At 44.2% G+C, this 16565-nt stretch overlaps 1 pseudogene across 1 annotated transcript; it reads right to left on the bottom strand.

Annotated features, from left to right (window-relative positions):
* Window positions 1-1366: 1366 nt before the first annotated feature.
* LOC307195265 (DNA-directed RNA polymerase II subunit RPB11-like) lies at window positions 1367-1783 on the bottom strand (annotated as a pseudogene). The gene has a single exon. The product of its transcript is annotated as a DNA-directed RNA polymerase II subunit RPB11-like (transcript).
* Window positions 1784-16565: the final 14782 nt, after the last annotated feature.

Genomic DNA, 16565 nt, shown 5'->3' with positions numbered 1-16565 from the left:
TCTTTCTAGTTTTTATTTTCATAGTTGCATGAGATTACATTACACAAATAAAAAAATAATTTATATAACTACTCTTTAGTTGATGAACATTTAGGATTTATTTACGTCCAGCTTCATCTTATTTTCACTAAGGAAAAATGACTACCATGGTATCTTCATAAAGACAAATTATTGAAATATAATTAATCCTAGCTCTCTAGAAAAAGCCTACCTCTATGAAGTAATGATTTCCTGCAGTATCTCAGAGTATCAGCTAACAGCTTCCAGGCACTATAACCGGGTCTGTAAAACTAGGTGTGCTATGTTAAAAGTTACCTACTTGTTAATAATGAACTTATTAACAAGAATTTTCCAAGCTTTGTTCACTTGGCAATTCAGCACCCATGAAAAATCCAAGTGTGGACATTGCTTAATAATCCAAGTATTCATAGAATTTCACAATGATTTTTGATGTTGGATTATTAACCTTGACTTTGAGAGAGAGAGAAGTTCTGATGATGGCTTTCCCACCCTATTGCTATCACCACCTAAGGGTGTTAACCTTCTCCCCTACCCCACTGCTGAGGTTTTGGGGTTGAATGACCAACTAAGGCATTCAAAAGGGACAAGGCCCCTGGGTCCAAGGCTGGAGCCTGAAAGGAGAAGCTGAATCGTCCATGGATCACAGTTTGGGAACGGTGCTCCATGGGTCCCAAAGTGACAGTGGGGAAAGCAAGGCTGAGGACCATGCCCCAGGACAGCGAGGGAGAAAGCAGAAGAACTTGGAACCATGAAACAGGGTAAGAATTCCAAAGAATGGGGTGTTAGGACAGGACGTTCAGAACCGGTATGAGAAGTTGATTGATTGCTTTTTTATCAGTGACTATTTTTATTAAACTCCACTATGTAAGAGAGGCCTGGGGAGAGCTGTTTGTGGGCCCCATCAAGTGTCCCTACGCTGAGGCAAGCAGGTCCGGCAGCTGAGGCTTCTAGAAGCACATGGGCTTTCAGTTTCCCTCTGCTTCAGACACTGCCTGGCAGCCGCAGGTTCCCAGTTTTTGTCCAGATGAGTTTGTTCCTGCCATGCTCTCAGACAGAAATCTGGGTCTCCGGGCCAGGCCGCTTTGAAATGAGGCCCCCGAGTGGCTTTGGAACAGGTCCTCTAGCTCCGCTGAACTGACGGTCCATTGCTTGGAAGTCACCTCTGCCTCCGCCCGCAGCTGGGTCTTTTCCTGCCACACTTTATTAGGAAAGTGAAACAGACTCTATGTACAGGACACATCGGTGTCAGGGGTGAGGGGCTCTCTGGAATTTCTACAAGGAGGCCCACGGCTGGAAGAAGTGTTCTTGTCCACCTGGTGCCTGGAGAAGGGCCAGGTGCAGCCCGCTACTCAATTCCTTCTTGCTTGTCTCTGATGGCCAGTTGGACGCGCTCTTCCAGCAGGAAGAGCTCACGGAAGCGGTCTGTGATGGCATTGGGTGAAGGCTGGCATCCTGTGCGGTCAGCACACGATGAGGGTCTTGTGCTGCAAGGGATGGGGGACTTTGTAGCCAGCAAACAACACCTGGGGGGCCTTCAGCAGCTGCGATCTGATGATGTTTCCTAGCGCGTGGTCCTCCTTGTTGGAGGTGAACAAACAGGCATCGGGTGCCTTGATCTTGTTCTCGCACTCGAAGAACAAGAACGACTCGAAGGCGGGAGAGGCATTCATCTTAGCATCGCAGCGGCCGCCGCAGCTGCCGCCGCAGCTGCCGCCGCCGCCACAAGAAGTAGACTTGAAGCATCTTAATCAGCACCGTAGCCTGGCGCTCGGTTAACAACTATAATTACAGGTGACTGATGATCTATTTATATAACAACCTGAAAGTGATATAAGATCTCAAAAGTGCTTCCAAATGATCCAAAATAGTTCATCCAATCGAGGATGCTAGTTTGTGTAAGATGTGTCTGAATGCTTTAAATGAAATTTTAATAGGAGCAAAATGTAAAAGCTAAATATAAAAACAAAAGAATATGTAGAAGACTATTTGTACAATTTTGGTCAAGGGAGAGACCTTAAGACAGGTAGGAGACTTAGAAAGAAATGCAGTTCTATTTAACTGCATTTGAATATATATATTTTATATATACATATATATGTATGTAAAACATATATGACATAAATATGTATATACATGTATAAAACATAAATGTAAATGTTTTATAAATGTGTGTATGTATGTAAAAACATAAATGTAAATATGTTATATATGTAAAACATATAACATAAATATGTATATGTATGTATAAAACATATATATGTATGTAAAACATATATATGTTTTAAATATATATATGTTATAATAGAGAGAGAATGTATATATACATTCTATGTTATATAGAGAGACTATGTTTGTTCTATAGTCCCTAAAGAATACTATCTGTATTGTTGTTTTAGTTGGGTTGGGCTAGACCACAAGGACCAGATATTGACCCACAAATCTCAATAGTGTAAGCCAGTAAAGGCTTCCTTTTCATTCACATCCAGTCTGATGCCATCGGGAAGCTTCCCCCGCCTGTGTCATCAGCAGCGCCAGACTCCCTGGCCACTGCAGCAGGGAAGGGATGAGGCTGTGGGCAGCCTCGGCCCAACGCCAGCCCTGTGCCTTCTACCCCTAGCCCATTGCCAGAGTGGTCGTCTAGGCAAACTGAAGGCTACTGCATAAGGCAAATTACCCAGCTGGTTAATAGCAATTCTCATTTTCTAAAACACATAAGGGCATATAGCTTTATTTTGCTTTTCTTTTCTTCTTAATTTTATTGAAGTAGAGTGGATTTACAATGTCAAGTTAGTTTCAGATGTACAGCACAGCGATTCAGATATATATGTTCACATATATATGTACACACACACACATATGTATATATTCTTTTGCAGATTCTTTTCCCCTATAGGCTATTACAAAATACTGAGTATAGTTCCCTGTGCTATACAGTAGGTCCTTGTTATTTATCTATTTTATATATAGTAGTGTGTATGTGTCAATCCCGACCTCTTAACTTATCCCTCCCCCTTTCCCCTTTGGTAACCATAAGTTTGTTTTCTATATCTGTGGGCCTATTTCTATTTTTAGATAAGTTTGCTTGTATCATTTGTGTGTGTGTGTGGATTCCACATATAAGTGATATCACGTGATATTTGTCTTTCTCTGTAAGGACATATAACATTAACAGTGAATATGATTTCATTCTACCCTACACACAGTTCTGAAAGATACTTTGCTAACATGTTTTAAGCCCAGACAGCTAGCATTAATGTTATTAGTAAGTATTATTCACCAGAAATCGCTTGAAGTCTATTATATTTATTCAATCAATTCACACCCCCAGCAGCTGGGTAGCCAGCATACTTCACTATAGTTGTATGATGTTACTTGTTTGTTTGTTTGGCTTATGTGGTGAGTTAAAATTTTCATCTGATTTTTGTATAGTTTGCACTGCTGATTCACTAGTGAGGAAGAAAATCTTTAGAGTTTATTTTCTTTGGTTTTTTTTCATTTATAACTTGTTTTTCTTTTATCAGTCATTCGTATATTAGGAAGAGCAACTTGTTATATCTTCTGATAGTATTCTAATTGCATATATTTTTCCCAGTTCACTGTTTTGCATAAGATATGTATTAAATACATACATACATGCACATATATGTGCATATATATATATATGTATATGTATTTCTATAGAGAGACAGGTTAAATATAACTGTGTTTTCTAAGTTTCCTACCTACTACCTTAAAATCTTCCCCTTGACCAAAATTTTACAGATATTCTTCTATACATTTTTTATCTTTTTTTTAGTTTTTATATTTTATTCATATTAAAATTTCATGTAAAGACAGAGTCAAGGAGGAACCTCTAGAAGCCAGTCACCCTTTTAATTTCCAGGATTTTCCCCCACATCTTCATGTCACTCCTTGCCCCCAGGTCATTTCCTTCTAATCAAAATACCTCTTCTAAGTGTTTCCATTAGTATATTTGGAAATAGCAAACCACTTTTCTCTTATAATAGTCCATAGACATTTTTCTTGACTTTCCTCAAATAAATTAAAAAATTTTAATTCAACAAGCACTTACTGTCTACTGTTGTCGTCTCTGTGTCCGGTGTTGGGGAAACATTGCCAGAGACACAAAAAGGGGTTTATGTGACACAGTGATTTCCTGCAGGCCCTTCCAAACTCGTCAGATGAGATGTGACACCTGAAACCAAGACTCCACAGACTTTACAGAGTTAAGCTTTATATGAAGGGGCCAATTTTTCATCCTCTAATCATTATTTGGAATTTGGTGGTGGGAAGGGTAATGGCAAAAGAATGTCGTATGGGGGAAGGGATTGTCTTTTCTGTCCTCTTGTAGGAAAAATAAAATAAAATCTAATTTTCACTTCCTTTTTTTTTTTTCAGTCTGTATGTGGTTTAGAGGAAGGAAGTGTTTAGGGGCAAAATCAGTTTCCTAAAGTTTCTAGAACCAAAACACTTAGGAGACTGGCTTTTTCTTTTGCTAAAACAACAACTGCAAACAGATATTTATATAAAGAGTTCAGTCAAACTTAAGAGCTTATTTTTAGATTTCTGCTTGGCCAAGGGGGAAACATGATAAATGAACCTTATGTTCTTAAATGGGCAAGCAGTTGAACTCAAAATATTTGAGCAATCTGACAGAAGTCACCAAAGAACACAGCTTCCTTAGGCATTGTTAGAAATCCCCAAACAATGACCCTATTACCACGGCTTTCTTTTCTTCCTTTTTTTTTAAAACTTACTTTCAGTTTTAGTAGTCAGGATATTTTTAATAGTTTTGAAGATACCAAAACAAAAGAATAAAGACTATGTGAACATAGAGATGTAAATAGAAAGTCCAGTAACTCTGGCTGAGCGGGCGCAGGGCTACGCTCTCCACTATGGAGGTCACCAGCCACGCATGGCTCCCAACCACGTGAAAGGTCCTAATGGAGCCGTGCAGAAGTGATAACTCCTGAAGTGTGTAAAGAAGACTATTTTCTGTGATTACATATTGAATGGTAACATCTTAAAGATGATTGGTTAACTTAAATATATGATTAACTGCACCTTTGGGGGAGGGAAAGATTGGGAGTTGGGGATTAGCAGATGCAAACATATAGAATGGATAAACAATAAAGTCCTACTATAGAGCACAGGGAACTATATTCAATATCCTGTGATAAACCATAATGGAAAAGAATATGAAAAAGAAGGTATATATACTGAATCATTTTGCTGTACAGCAGAAATTAACACAGCGGGACTTCCCTGGTGGAGCAGTGGTTAAGAACCCGCCTGCCAATGCAGGAGACATGGGCTCGAGCCCTGGTCCAGGAAGATCTCACATGCTGCAAGAGCAACTAAGCCCGTGCGCCACAACTACTGAGCCTGAGCTCTAGAGCCCATGAGCCACAACTACTGAGCCCGCGTGCCACAACTACTGAAGCCCACATGCCTAGAGCCCATGCTCCGCAACAGGAGAAGCCACCGCAATGAGAAGCCCATGCACCACAACGAAGAGTAGCCCCCGCTTGCCGCAACTAGAGAAAGCCCGCACGCAGCAACGAAGACCCAACGCAGCCAAAAATAAATAAATTAATTAATTAATTTTTAAAAAGAAATTAACACAGCATTGTAAATCAACTATATTTCAATAAAATGAATTTTAAAAATTAATTGCACCTGTTTCCTTTTTTTTTTTGAAATATGACTACCAGAACATTTTAATTGCATATGTGACTCAAATTCTTTCTACTGTGTAGCCATGTAGTACGACAGTGGAATTAAGAGTGGGGCTCTGAAGTGAACCTACCTGGATTTAAACCAGACCACAGATGCCCCAGCCGCATGACCTAGGTCAAGTTAGGTGGGCAATCCGTGCAAGTTGTCTGTTATGTAAATTGCGAATGATAAAATATTCCGTCTCTCATAGGGCTGAGTGAGGATTCACTGATCAGAGGCTGGTGCAAAGCAAGAGCTCACTAAAGCTTGGTTCTGTCATTCTTACTTCAGAATCCAGAAGAGTGAGAGAGGTTTTTCTGCATGAAGACACTCTCAGAAGGAATGGAAAAAAATAAGTTAAAAGCAGGGATTTGCTGAAGTGATGCTTCCCCTCTCCCCCTTCCCCATCCTCCTACACAGCCAGTTTATTGTGTCGAGAAGAAATCGAACCATCCTTCTAAAAATGGCATCTATTCGGGATTTGTAGATTCTCTAATTAGGTATGTTTGACCCTCCATAGCTTGACCCAGTTCCCTGAGGAGGCCAAAGCAATTACACAAAACTGCAGATGTTTCCTTTCTATGGGCACATCTCATATACGTATATACATGGATCTGACTTTAAAAACTTAAGAGCATGTATCTGATGCCCCTGAAATCATGGGTCGTACCCTGTAAACAGCAGTAATAGGTACTTCTGTTGAGCTCTTGCTATGTATTTAGCATCATCCCTCAGGGCTTTGCATGCTTTTTTTCATTTAAATTTACACCACAGCTCACTGAAGTGGGTATTATTATTTTCTCCATCTTATGGTGAAAAGGTATCTCAAAAAGGTTAAGTAATTGCCCGAAGTCACATAGTCAGTGGTGGGCAAGGATTGATTCTCACCCAGGTCTACCCGTGGACAGATATTTCCAGGGGGTCTTTTCATTTCTCAGACAACTGTCAATAAGTCTGCGCAGCATAGATCACAGCCCTGTGGAGAAAAAGAAACGCCCTCAATCTATAGCAAAAATATCAGATTACTGAAAAAGGAATACTTATTAGAGTCATCACATTGTTTCTGCCTGAGCACGACTTCAGAAATTATTTTCAAAATTTCCCGAGTAGTCCACTCAGCATGATGTCTTTGAGGGAAAGCCCAGAGTCCCTTATCTCTGCTGTCACGCCACATAAACCAACACTGAGCACTGAGTGCCTACTTAATGACTGGTGAATGAATAAGTGTGTGATTACATGTGCCACTAGCCAGGGCTTGTCATCTGAACCTCAGAACACAAAAGTCTTTTGAGTATTATTCAATTCTCCCAAGTATGTACATAACAAATGCCATTCTCAATCCACAGGAGAGAAGTGGAGTCATTACATATAATGGATGCTTTAGGACATTAGGGCTTAATTCCCTCTTGGATCCCCGTGGAGAACCATACTCAGATTGAGCCATAGTCATTGAGGGTCACCTTAATTTCAGTCGGGGCTGACGAACTACAGCCTGGGATAAATGTGACTCATAGCCTGGTTTTAGAAGACCTCTGAACTAAGAATGCTTTCACATATTTAATGTTTGTTTGTTTGTTTTTAGTAAAAGAATATGCAACAGACCATACGTGCCCTGCAATGTCTAAAATACCTACTCTCTGACTCTTTGCAGAAAAATGTTGACCCCTGCCTGAGGTCAAAGTGGCTCTATATTCAAGTGGAAATATTTAGGAAGCCCTCTATGATCTGTGGTCCCCAAACTCTTCCTTACCAATCTATCTTCAGACATAAAATTCTTATCCGCTTTCATTGGTACAATGGGTCCAAAACAACAGCCTTGTCACCTTCATCCCCTGTAAAAAGGCATGTGTCCCCCAGCAGCTCAGCCTAGAGGGTGATGTGATGCCTTGGGCTTTGAGTGACATGAGTTCCAATCTCAGCTCTTATTAGGTGTTGCTTGTTGGGTGAGAAAGTGGAGCATGTCAGTTCGTTTCCTCATTCACCAGCCATAAGGACAGTAGACTCCATCAGTAATGCTTCTCAGTATACAGCATGTGTATTGGTCATCTACTGCCGTGGAACAAATGACCCCCAAAAGTAGTGGTTTAAAAGAAAAACGACAACAGCACTTACTATGTCACCATTCTGTGGTTCAGGAATGCAGGCATGACTTAGCTGAGTTCTCCAGCCCAGGGGCTCTCACGATGTCAGTGAATCTGCAGTTCAGTTGGGCTGAGACCTGACTCCAAGCTCTTCATGGGTTGTTGGCAGGATTCTGGTCCTTGGCAACTACGGGTGGCTTCTCTCAGTCCGCTCCCCAGGACCTTCCCATAGAGCAGCTCACAGTAAGGTAGCTGGTTTCATCAAGCAGAACAAGAAGGAGTAGGAAAACGCAGCAACACAGAAGCCACGGTCTTCTGTAAACTAATTTCAGAAGTGATATTGCATCACCTCTGTTGTAGTCTATTCATCAGAAGCAAGTCTCTAAGTCCAGCCCAGGCTCAAGGGGAAGAGCTTACGCCAGGGCATGACCATCAGTATGGAGGGCTGCCCTACATCATGACTGCCACGGGGCAGGGAAAACAAAGCGTGAATCCAATTGGCCGGGTGGGACCAGAGAAAAGGCAAAGCCCAGCGGTACATCTCAGGAGGACACGTGCTGAGCATCACAGCTCTGAAATAAAACAGAAGTGAACACACTCTCTTGTTCTATGACTTACAAACTGGAAATAAAACAGAAGTGAACACACTCTCTTGTTCTATGACTTACAAACTGGAAATAAAACAGAAGTGAACACACTCTCTTGTTCTATGACTTACAAACTGTGCATCCCTGGACAAGTGACTTTGTGTCTCTGAGCCTTTGTTTCCTCAGCTGTAAAATGACAATCATAATACCTACCCTGCAGAGTAGATGTAAAGATCAGATTAAATATGAATCGAAAGCACCCAGCCCAGGACTTGGCATACAGTATATGGTCAATAGCAACAGTTATTATTTTCCTTCTTACCTACTAGTCTATCAAACTAGCAGTCAATCCTTTCCAAACCTCAAAGCTCTGGATGAAGAAAATGACACCCAGGAAGGATGCGTCAGAGAAAACCGCACTGCAGTAAAAATCAGACCTCACATCAGTTTTGCACTTTGCAAAGTGTTTTCACGTGTTTGTCTTACCTGCTCCTCGCAAGCCCTGTGTGGGCAGCTTGCAGCTTACCTAGACTCCTATTTGTAAAATGGGAAAACCGGGAAACAGAAAGATTACATGACTTAACCCAGGATTGTGCAGTAAAACAGTATATAAGGAAAAGAGCCCTGAAAAGATGGGGAGGGGACCAGGGGTGTCCGGTGGCTCCAGGACCAAGGACAGGCTGGTGCCAGGAGTCCCAGTGAGGCAGGGGACCATGTCGTCAGGAATCCTGAGGGTCCCCCAAGCCAGACAACAGAGCAGACCAATGAGTCAGCAGCGAGGAAGCAAGTGGCGGTCAGGGCTCGCCCAGACCAGAGCTCAGAGCAAATTCGTAACAGAAAAAAAGGCAGTCAGGAAATAACCATGCAGCGAATGCAGAAGAGTGAGGCTGGCAGAGGCCAGGAGGTGACGAGTCCGGGGGCCCGGGTGGAGAACAAACAAAGGGGACTTGGCCGCCGAGGGAGCTTCGAGTGGAGCTTTGATCGCCAAGCAGCAGCCAGGAGGGCGCTGGGACGGTGGCATCCCTGGGGTGACGGGCTTGGAGAGGTCATGACCGCAGGCTGGTTGGGGGTGGGGTGGAGGGGAGGGGGCGTGGGGCGGAACACTGTCTTGATGGTAACCCGGTTCCGGAGTCTACTCCTCCGATGACACCACCAGATTTGTATGTTAGAAAACTCGGCTGGCGTCAGAAGAAAGGATGGAATCATGGGGGAAAGATTTCAAACAAAATAATTTATTCCCAGAGAAGGATCTGAGAAAAGGCTGTACCAGATCAAAGCCATCTAATCGTAGGCACATTTCTCCACTGGGTGCTTCCTACCTGGTTCCACTGTCAACGCATTGTTAGTGATTCCTGTCTATTTCAGGCTAGAAACCACTTTAATGGGTGCCCTGGATTGTGAATCCTCTTCTGGATGTGGGGAATTACGATTCACTTCACTTATTCACTAACTTCTAGACACACATTGTGCTGGGGTTTGACGGCCACTGGATCTTTTTTTTTGTTGTTATTTAGAATTAGGTTTACATTCTATTTCAGCAATGATAACTGAAAGAGAGTTTGTTTTTATGGAAATAATGAACCAGAGAAGAATTTTTTACCATTTGTTAGTGGCATCTGCCAGTCTGCTTGGCAGTGCGTGGCTGCAAGTACCTTTCTTGCTTTATAGAAATGACAAATTTAAATATGACTTCATTTTAAAATGCATTGGTAAGGGAAGGAGACACATATCACATGGATCACAAGCACAAAAGAGCAGAAGAGGGCTATACCTGACTCTTTTAACACAGCCTCTGCAGGCTTCTTTTGCGGTAAGAAAGAGAAGGTATGGAAATTACCAAATGACACACGACAGCCAGCTGCCATTCATAGAGCTGAATACATAATTCTGTGGCATTAAAGAAAGGGGCGTGTGTGTGTGTGTGTGTGTGTGCGTGTGTGTGTGTCTGTTGGGAGAAATAGTGTCACGATGTTCAGAAAACAAAAATAACATCCTGGACCCATGGTTTATGCCACAGATGATCTCAATTTTTGTTTTTTTCCTATGAGTTTCTTAATTTCCAGAGCTAAATACCAGCCCTTGATAATGGATGCTGAATAGTAATCCTGAGTGCTGCTCACCAAGAATTTCTGGTTCTCTTTCCAAGCACGAGATAGGACAGTAGTTTCCTGTCCCCTTGAAGTTAAAAAAAACACCCCTGGAGGGATGGAGTGGGAGTTTGGGGTTAGCGGATGCAAACTGGTACATATAGAATGGATAAACAACAAGGTCCTACCGTATAGCACTATAGGAACTATATTCAATATCCTGTGATAAAGCATAATGGAAAAAAATATGAAAAAGAATGTATATATATATATGTTTAACTGAATCACTTTACCGTACGGCAGAAATTAACACAACATTGTAAATCAACTATATCAATAAAAAACAAATTTTAAAAGAGCACGCGTGTGACTCACTTTGGTCAATGAAGTATAAAAAAGTGACATGTATCATATATGAGGACAAGCTTTAAGGGGCAATGGCTCTCTTATCCCCCTGACGTGGCAAGAGGGTGGCCACTCCATCAGTCAGGGTCCCTGAGCGACCACCAGGGGCCCATCGTCAACCAGGCAGATGTGCAGCATAAGCAAGAAATGAATAAGAATGTTTTGTGGCAAAACTGGTCTGTCCTGATTATACTGACATTGATCCCCTGACATGGAGGGCTACCATAGCCAATAAGCCTACAATATACGGCGGTGGCCAAGGGCTGGACGGGGGTCAGTGAACCAACCAACACTGGACACCAGAACAATGGTCACCCATGTAACAGGGGAGTTTTACCGAAACATTTGGTGACACTGTTGCCTGTGATAACATAGCAGGAGAAAATGTAGCTCTAGAGAAAAAGATGAGAAAGCAGTGTTAGTGGCGTGTATTGATTACCAATTGGCTGTATTTCACAAGGCACCTAGAAGGAGATATCCTCCAAAACAATCAAGCAGTTTGCAAACACCCATAAAAGAGAAACAGGCAGGGTCCAGAAATATGGGAAGCCTAAGGGTTAGAAGAGGCAACTTCCTCCCTCCAGCAGATGAAAGGTGAAGCTAAAGGCTTTGATGCCCAAAAGCCCACTGGGATCCTGCTTTGTGATAGGAATGTATCGAGTGCGCTGGACTGCGTTCCCCCCAAATACATCTGTTAAGGTCCCAACCCCCAGAACCTCAGAACACAGCCCTCGTTTGAGAGGGAGCTTTCCAATGGTGATTAGGCTACAATGAGGCCATTAGGTTGGGGCCCTAGTCCAGTACAACTGGTATCCTTATAAGAGGGAGACACAGAGGCCGAGGGCCCCGAGGGAGGAGGCCAGGTGGGAAGAGAAGGCAGCCTCCGTAAGCCAAGGAGAGAGGCCGCAAGAGAAGCACACCTGCCAGCACCTTGATCTGGGGCTCCCAGCCTCCAGACTGAGCAGAAATAAAGCTCTGTTCTTCAATCCCCCGAGTCTGAGACGCGTTGTTCGTGCAGCCTCAGCAAATTAATACAAAGCAAGTGGCCAGCACTCTGCTGAATGAAATAAGGTGTTTCGACAAAAACCGGTACATGTTTTCGATTGCACCAGCTATTATCACAGAGCCCCAAGTTCTAAGAGGTGTCACCTACCAATTGACACTTGCCATCTACCTCTACAAGGATGAAATCACGAGCCACTGCAGCCGCTGACCCTCAACACCCCCTGAAAGGAGTCCAGGGTGGAGATCAGGAGTGAGGCCCTCTGTGCTCTGGGAAAACTGACAGAACAGACCTTCAGATAGTTAGCTATTTTCAGGAGAAGATTTTATGAGCCCGATGCTTGCATCTCCTTTTATCTAGAAAAGCACTAAAGTCCTTCATGGTGACGTCTGCTCCTAGCGACTAGCAGAAACCTTCATGAGACCAGCAGAAACCTCTGCAAAAAAAATGGGCTTGATTGTACGTACTCCCCCTTCACCAAAGTCACATATATACTGACCTTCCTCCCTACCTCTTTGGAGCAGTTTCTCAGAGCTAGCGGAAATGTCTCCCAGGTTATAGCCCTCAGTTTGCCCCAAATAAAACTTAACTCACAGCTCTCACGTGCATTTTTTTGTTTTGCAGTCAACACAGTGAAGAGAAAGAGAGAGCCGTGGGGATAAGAAAGCACAGAAATAAGGCACATCTAAGAAATATGTCAAGAAAAGAACGGTGGGTGAGGATACGTACAGCTGTTTGGAATCCAATAAGTGAGACGTTGTATTAGTCAGTATGGCAGGAAGCAGACAACAGACACAAAGTCTTTAACGGGAATGGAATAAGGGAATGGAGGGAATGGAATAAGGAGGTGGCTGACAGTGATGTGTCAGAGTGACGGTATCAGTTAGGGATGACCAGCAGCAACAGGAAACTTCCCCCAACCAGGGCCCAAAGGACCGAGGGAGGGTGCAGCTGGCAGGATTCTGGTGGGGTCTGAAGCCGCGAGGAAAGGGTTCAAGACAGAACCTGGGACCACAGAGCTAGGAGCCCCTGCAAGGATGCCTGCAAGGTTAGGGAAGGGAGCTTCAGGGTGGGGTAATTACCCCAACCTCTCTCAAATCCTGCCCTCCAACTTCCTACCTGTGTGCTATGTTCTCAAGGTTTATGCCCTCTCCCCAAAATTCGTATATTGAAATCCTAACCCCCAAAGGCGATGGTGTCTTTGGGAAGTGCTTTAAGTTATGAGATTAGTGCCTTATAAAAGAGGCTGCACAGAGTGCCCTGGCCTCTTCTGCCGTGTAAGGACACAAGGAGAAGCCGGGGACCTGAGAGGTATCACCCGGCCCCCTGGCTCCCTGATCTCAGACTTTCCACCTCCAGACCTGTGAGCCATATATTTCTGTGTTTAGAAGCTACCCGTTCTGTGCTGTTTTGTTACAGCAGCCTGAACAGACTGAAACGCTGTGCTTCCCACTCAGCAAATCGACAAAAGACCAGAAGGTCAGAGAGTTTGGGTGAGGCATCCCTAGAGGGCAACTCCTGGGCATAAAACAAGGCAGGGAAGGGAGCATATTTGTCAGAGAATAACCAACACAGAAACTGACTAAATCTGTAAGAGAGACGTATGGACAGCAAAGAAAGAACAGCCTTGAATGAAGAAGCGAGTGTCTGAGACATAAAATGACCTCGGCCCCCCTTCTTCTATTGGCCGGAAGTAGAAAGCTGCTCGTCTCTTTCTCCTTGGAGAATTTTGGGCTCATCACGCAAGCCCTGCTGCCCACCACCCAGGGCATCGCTTCTGCCCTCAGGTTCTAGTAGTTTCTATGGGTCAGGGACCACCTTGTGTCTCCTCTTCTCTCCTTCCTGACGGCCCGGCCGACATCAGTGCTGCTCTGCATCTCTCTGCATTCCTCTAACCGGTGAGAGCAATCAACTGAGAGTGGGGTGACACGTGTCCCTTCCAGTGGAGAAAATTCATCCCACTCCTGCCCTTCCTTTCCCTCTGGCCCAGCCACTGGCAAGTTCCAAACAGCGAGTCCTCTATCTGATTCGGCCCCCGAGGTCCTACCACAAGCAGAAATGATGAACGTGGGTTGTGTGTTTTAACCCCACCCTAACTCGGGCAATCCTGGCTGGCTGATCAGTGTAGACAGTGACTTAACAGCTACAGCTTAGACTGTGTCATAGTGAGTGCTAAGGTGGAAACAATCACATCAGAATCCTTAACATCGACATCCCTGTCATTCTTTAGGGCCACATTAACTGGGAACCAGAAGGAACTGGATTCCATTCTCTCCATCCTCCACCGCCCTGCCCTATGCCTCCTCCAAACTTCAGCTTAGGGTGTGGCTGTAATCGGAGCTGAACTGAATAATAATAGCTAATAACAAGCGCTTACTTCTACTTTCGCCAGATCCAGGGAGATCCTCCCAAGACCGTCAGCACAGTTCTTGGCCTCAGGTATAACACAGTAGACTGGATGGGACAGGGAAGCCCGTGCCTTCCTGAAGCCCACCTTCTTTGTAGCAGGAGGCAACCTCCCACCAAAACTCAGACGCTTTAGCCAGGAGGTTGGAGAAATCTTCTCTGAAGAGGTGATACTGAAAGTAACATCAGAATGACAGGGAGCCAGCCACCTGAAGACAAGGAAGAAGAGAATTCCAGGAAGGAGAGCAACGAGTGCAGAGGCTCTGGAACAGACGGAGCTGGGTGTATCCTAAGAACCATCAAAAGGCCACAGCCAGGGCTGGACAGGGCAGTGGAAGGTACAGTAATGGGAGGAGACTTTCAAGGGATGGGCGAGTCCAGATCACATGTGGCTTTATAAGTCATGGTCGGAGTCTGGGGTTTATTCTAAACACAATGGGAAGGCACCAGAGGATTTTAAGCAGAAGTTATTTCCTCTTACTAAATTGCAAAAGGCTCCCCTTAACTGATGTGCGGCGAAGGAGTTAAGAGGACACGGTATGGGAGCAGCTGGACGGGTGAGAGTGTTCCCTCTGCTCGCCGCACGACAGGCCAATGAATCGGAGACGAGGTGTCGGTGCAAGGAATACGGCTTTCTTTGGCAAGCTGGCCGACCGAGAAGATGGCAGACGAGTGTCTCTGGCAAACCATCTTATCGGGGTCTGGCTGCCAGTTTCTTTTATAGAACAGAAAGGGGGCGGAGATGAGGAAGTAAAGTTGAGAGGCCATAAGGTTTGCAAATATCCCCTGGAATGGCCAGCCTCGGGGAGGGGATGTGTTAATTTCTTCTTGGGGGATGTGTTAATTTCTTCTTTCTTGCAGCCATCCAGGGGTGGACAGGGTCAGGATGCTTCCCTGAACAAAGACACTTTGGTTTAACATTCAGGCAGAGGGGCAGGGTTCCCCGAGGCAGGCCATTGTATATAGACAGTATCCTTTTAGTGAACAAAAGCAATGGGAAGCAAAGGGTAAAGTAAAAGAAACAGATCCAACATGTAGTCAGATTTGGCTCTACGCTGTTACAAGAGGTCACGGTGATGCAGAGAAGAGGGCGGATGCGAGATGTTTTCATGTGGATTTTGGCACCTCTGAATGCTAAATTGAATGAAGAAATGAGAGAATCAAGAGTAACTCTAAGATTTGGCTTCGGCAACTGGATGGAGGTTGGTGTCATTTCACCAAGCTGGATGTCAGTTGAGGTGCTTTGTTAACATCTGTATTTAATTGTGGCAGTTACTGCCTTAACCCAGGATGGTGAGATGCTGAGAGACAGTGCCTCCTTCTTAAAGAAAGGAAGGAGCGAAAGAAGGAAGGGAAAGAGAAAGAAAGAGAGAGGGAGGGAGGGAGAGAGGGAAGGAGGGAGAAAGGAAGGAAGGAAGGAAGGAAGGAAGGAAGGAAGAAAGAAAGAAAGAAAGAAAGAAAGAAAGAAAGAAAGAAAGAAAGAAAGAAAGAAAGAAAGAAAGAAAAAGAAAGGAAGGAAGAAAGAGGGAGAGACGGAGGAAGGGAGACAGAAAGACAGATTTTCTCACTTTAGCATGAAAGAAGGATCTCTTTATGGTGTGAGGTGATTTGACCTCAAAGCTTTAGTCTTCCTGATAGGTTCACCCTGTACCCTTGGTGAAATCTTACCCTTTGGCCCAAAGAGTGAGAAGCTAGGGGAAATTCCTATTTCCCTTTAAGGTTAGATCCAAACTAGTAAAAAAAATGATTAAAGAAGACAATTGGGGTGATACAAACAAACTTGAACATTTGGTGAGGCTATAGCCACCTTTTGGAGAAGTGCTGTCCAAGGCTGAAGCCAGGAAGCTTTTGTAAGATAAAGAAAAAGGAAGAGAAGATGACTGGCCGGGGCCACAGACTCCACTTTGCTTGAGGTGACAAGGCCTGGATTTGGGATCGGCTGCTGCCTGGATGCCCTGCAATTCTGGTCCAGCAGAGCATTTACAGGAAAATGACCTAAGTTTCAGTTTGCTGACGTGGCACCCGCGGACCTGGAAAGTTATTTCAACACAACAGCTGCAGGACCCTTTCCTTAGTAGCTTTGGAGCATCTCTTGGACTGAGAGAACGTTCCGAGGTGACTTCACTAAGGGAAATGGATGGAGAGCAGAGCATGAAACTTGCTTTTCCAGTTGAACAAGACCTAACTTATCTTCTGCAGCTTGTTGCCCACAACAGGACAGGGATCCTTTGCAAATTCCCAGTCTGTCCCTTGGAGG

This window comes from Stenella coeruleoalba (genome assembly GCF_951394435.1).
Source record: "Stenella coeruleoalba genome assembly, chromosome: 12".
NCBI classification, from domain to species: Eukaryota; Metazoa; Chordata; class Mammalia; order Artiodactyla; family Delphinidae; genus Stenella; species Stenella coeruleoalba.
The sequence above is the reverse complement of the archived record's forward strand: the minus strand, read 5'-3'. Positions and strand labels throughout refer to the sequence as shown.